The sequence below is a fragment of the Octodon degus genome, unplaced genomic scaffold (assembly GCF_000260255.1).
Source record: "Octodon degus isolate 3935 unplaced genomic scaffold, OctDeg1.0 scaffold00120, whole genome shotgun sequence".
In the NCBI taxonomy this organism is placed as follows: Eukaryota; Metazoa; Chordata; class Mammalia; order Rodentia; family Octodontidae; genus Octodon; species Octodon degus.
Window position 1 is genome coordinate 219,299 of NW_004524696.1, and position 4,588 is coordinate 223,886.

The window sequence follows — 4,588 nt, forward strand, 5'->3', positions numbered from 1 at the left end:
AAAAGAATCCTGCTGTCTCAGTCTGTCAAGGGCTGGAACTTTCTAAATCCCTGATGAATAATTAAGAATAATTTTTTGCAAAGTCTTTTCTTAAATATTTTTTCTGTGAGGTATTTCTTTATAGTATTGTGGTACCACCAGTTTGCCAGTTTTTCCCTAATCTTACACAAATACAATAAAGAAGCTTTTTTTTTTTTTGTGATAGGGTCTCATTCTGGCTGGCCTTGAACTCCTGGACTGGTCTCAAACTCACAGGGATCTTCCTGTCTCAGCCTTCAGGGTATTTGAATTACAGCTATGTGCCACCATACCTAGCCCTACAAATATGATAAATTAAAATATTTTATATATTTTCTTAATGTATCTTAGGTAAGCTAATATGAATAATAAAAATAATAATGTTATATGACTTAAAGAAAGTGGTTACCTAAAAAAAAATCAATGTTTTTTCCTCCCTGTTTTTAAATCGTGCTTTATGGCTCAATAAATCCTAACTGCTTTGAAAGAATGATAATAAGTTACTTTACCCTTGGGAAATTTTACTTCAAGACCATTAAACTCCTTGCAGACTTATGGGGACAAACTGACATGCCAAATACATTCCATCTTATATAAATTAATAATAGTAAAACATAGAAGGATGATTTCTCTGTAGGTTGCCATGCCCAACTACATTGACTGTTACACTGAAGTTATGAGGTGGTCATGGATGGGCGTTTGAAAAGCCCATCAGAAATAAACTATGTCTAGAAAACTGAAGTGTGTTAGAGTCTCAAAACTTAACTTATTTAATACTCAATTGCTTCTGCAAAGTTAATTGGCTTGCTGGAGGTCTACAGTTTTGTTTGTCTAGCTAGTTTTATTCAGAAAAAAAGTCTTCTCATGTCTCCAACTCTGCTTCTCAGATCTTTAGTCTGTAGGATAAAACAAATTGAAAGAAACCTCCTAAGAATCTCTAGTTGTCCCCATATTTACATAATTGACTTAATATAGGCTACTGGACAGAGGAAGATCATGTAAATAGAATCACTCTCCTTCCAGAAAGCTTGACAATAATAAAAATAAATAGACCTACACATTGCATGGATTTGAGACATGTCCATTTTTAAAATAACTTAAACCTCATTGTTGAGTTCCAAGCACAAATATCCAAATCCCTTCCTCAAATCTTTCTCCTAGCCATGGTCTGTGCTCTCTCCATTCTTAAGTTGGTTCTCCCCAAGAATTCTATGTATTAGTAACAAGTTAAAAAATGCTGTGATTCCACAAGATTAAACTTGGAGCTGTAGCTTAATATTTCTAACTCACTATAGCTGTGTCTATTTTAAATTTGCACTGTTTCCTGTGCCAAAATCTATCAGGCCATCAACTCTCCCTCAAAAGCCCAGGACACCTCCATCTCCAACCTTGGCTCCTTCAAAGAGCTCTTCATAGTGTTTCTCAAAATCTCTGGTTATGTCTTTTGTCCCCCACCTGAACCCACAGCATTTGTTGAGTGCCTGGTCTTCAGAAAAGGCTTTCCTATGGTGACCTGCATGGGCTGGCTGCTGCTAAGTTTTCAGCCCCTCTCTTACCACAGCCTTTGTGGGTCTCTATTTTCCAAGTTTTCTATTCTTTCTTTCAATTCGCTGACACCATTCCTCTTACTTCCATGTAGCTTGGGTTGCAATACCTTTCTTTGCTTTGGCCAACACTATTTTATTTTATATTTTTGTGGTCACAGCTTAGTGCAAGAGTTAAGCCCTTAAGAAGTCACCTTTTACACTAAAACAATCATCATATATCTTACCTTCTAGAACAGAGTTACCCTGAAAGAATTACCTTGCTATTTGTATGTAGCATTCATTCTTCACATATAGTAAGTAGTTAGGACAGTATTTTGCATCAACTACACATACACACACACACACACACACACACACACACACACACACACGCTGGTATGCCTTCTTGCATCTGTAAATGGGTCTCTATGTGGTCCAGTATTCCTTTCACAATTTAAGGTCATACTGAAATATATGCAAGCTTTTCTTTAAAAGGCATCAGTTCCTCTCATAATCAACTGCAAAAAGCAATAGAAGGTATTGCCACCCATACAGCTTAAGGCAGTAAAATGCTTCACTTAATAAGTAACGGATATTAGATTGTCTTTGTGGTTGTTTCACATTTTGATCACATCTCATTTTCTATTTGTTATCTAGATAATTTGCCCCAAGCCTCTGTTTTCTTTATTTTTCAACTACTGTAAAATTTGCCTTTCAGAAATTAAAGATAGTTGCAAAATAAGGAGAAAATAAGGCCATGGTAAATTAAGTTATAAACTCTATGTAATTCCAGGAAGCAATAATTTGAGAGTACAGAGGCAGGAAGAAAGAGAAAGAGAAGAAAGAGAAGCTAGATAATAAATGAATACAGTCAAGATAGAGCCTGAACCTTGAAAATGTGTTTATTTGTTTTATTTTATTTTATTTTGTTTTTTATTTTATTTTATTTTATTTTTTTGGTGGAACCAGGGATTGAACTCAAGCCCTTGGGCTTGCCAGGGAAGCACTTATTCTACTGAGCCATCTCCCTGGCCCCTATTTTTTTATTTTAGAGAGAGTAAAAATAACTTAAAAATTAGAAACAATATAGAATTTCCAAAACAAGATGGTAAGAATACAAAAATTTTTGCTGCACTACACATTGTTGTCTTCTAAGTAGTTGTTCAGATTACCAGATATGGTAAAATTGGTCAAAAATAAGTTAAGCAAAACAAGGCCAGAGATACAGCTCAGTGACACAAGTACCTGCACGGCAAGCTCAAGGTCCTGAGTTTGATTCCCAGTACCAAACATAAAATAAAATAAAGTCAAATAAAAGACAGAAAAATGAATTAAGCATTAACAGCTCCTTTCAATAAACCAATAGAAATTAGTGGTACAATTATCTTAGCTATCCTCTGTGTGCGTGTGTGCGTGTGTGCGTGAGTGCGTGTGTGTGCTTTCCCTTTCTTCTTGCTTTCTTTTCTCCTTTCCCCCATCCCAGTTGTTCTTTCATTTTGGGCAGTTTTATTAACCTGGGAAATGTAAATAAGCAAGCCTAACTATTCCAGACTGTTGCAATAGGCTCTTTCCTCTGAGCTCGCCCAACTTCCTCAAAATCAAGCCTAGAACACAGCTAAGAGCTGACATGGCAGAAACCAGGAATTTATTATTTGGCCATTTCCTGGTTGGGAAAGTAGTATGTATTTCCTCTTATAAAAAGCAATTTTTTGACCGGCGTCATGATGTATGTAACTAAGGCTGGGCACCCAATTTCTCACACTTTCTCTTCTTTGGAAATCACATTTTAAAAAGATGCTCCTACACTCTGAATAAAATCCTCCCTGGATCTTAAAGCCAGCAAGAGAGTTCAAAACACACTTATTTTAAAGGGTCCAAAAGAGAATTTATGATAGAAATTTTCTGCATTGCATACTCTAATAAAAGGAAAGACAGGATCTTATTGTTCGGAAGTAGCTGAAAAAGTATATAGCAATTAAATGCAATATAAGGACATCCGGGTTAATTTTGGAGATGCAGACGTGGGAGACAGATGAAAGTAGGATGTGAAGAAGGAAAATGGTTACACTGGTGTTGTAGGCAGCTGAATTAGATAGAAATAGTATAGGCAGTCAAATGGGCTGGGCCCTCAAAGAAACAAATGTGGAATGCAAGATATTTTGCAACTGTGAGAGAGACAGGCACTCCTGCTGTGGGCCAGATCTCAAGACAAAATGTTAAACAAATACACCCACATACCTCTCTAGAGATAAACATCAGGGATTGGTATTCTAAATAGGTCTCCATTGCTTTGAAAAATCTGAGAAGAGTCACTAAATCAACCCCCTACTAGAAGAGCCCCCGTTCTGTATTCATGTCTGCTTGCTATTTGACTTGGTTGTCCATTTGACACTGATTTAATTAGTTTTACCTAAACAATTTTACTTGTAATCTTATTTGGACCTCATGCCTACATTGCAAGTTTCCCATGTTTTACACTTTGGACCTGCCTCCCCTCGTGGTTTTACTCTGTGAAATTCCCTATAAAAGACAGATTCCTGGGCAAACCACTCAGGTCCCCTTTTGTCCCTCTCTCTGAGACAGAAGATTTCTTTCCCTCAGTGATTATATTCTGCTCTTAAGCTCTGTTGTTCTTAAAGTTCATTCCTCAGTTCTATAGAACATGAACTCATCCCAGGTATCTGTCAGGGTGGGAGTTTCATTGTCCTATATTACTGGTTCCAAGGCAAGATAAGTATTACTTAAAACCAATTCTTCAACTACCAAACATGTACAGAATGCATTGGAACTACCCATAATTTTAAGAGAACAATCTGTGCTGTGATATTGTGGACACTTTCCTTTATTATTATTTTTATTTCAACTGAATTAATATCCACCTTCCCTAAATGTATCTTCGTCAACACTATTTAGTAGCACTGTGTTTTGAAGCATTGTATTTAAAGATTTTAGTTTCTTTCTTTCTTTCTTCTTTCTTTCTTTCTTTCTTTCTTTCTTTCTTTCTTTCTTTCTTTCTTCTTTCTTTCTTCTTTCTTTCTTTCTTT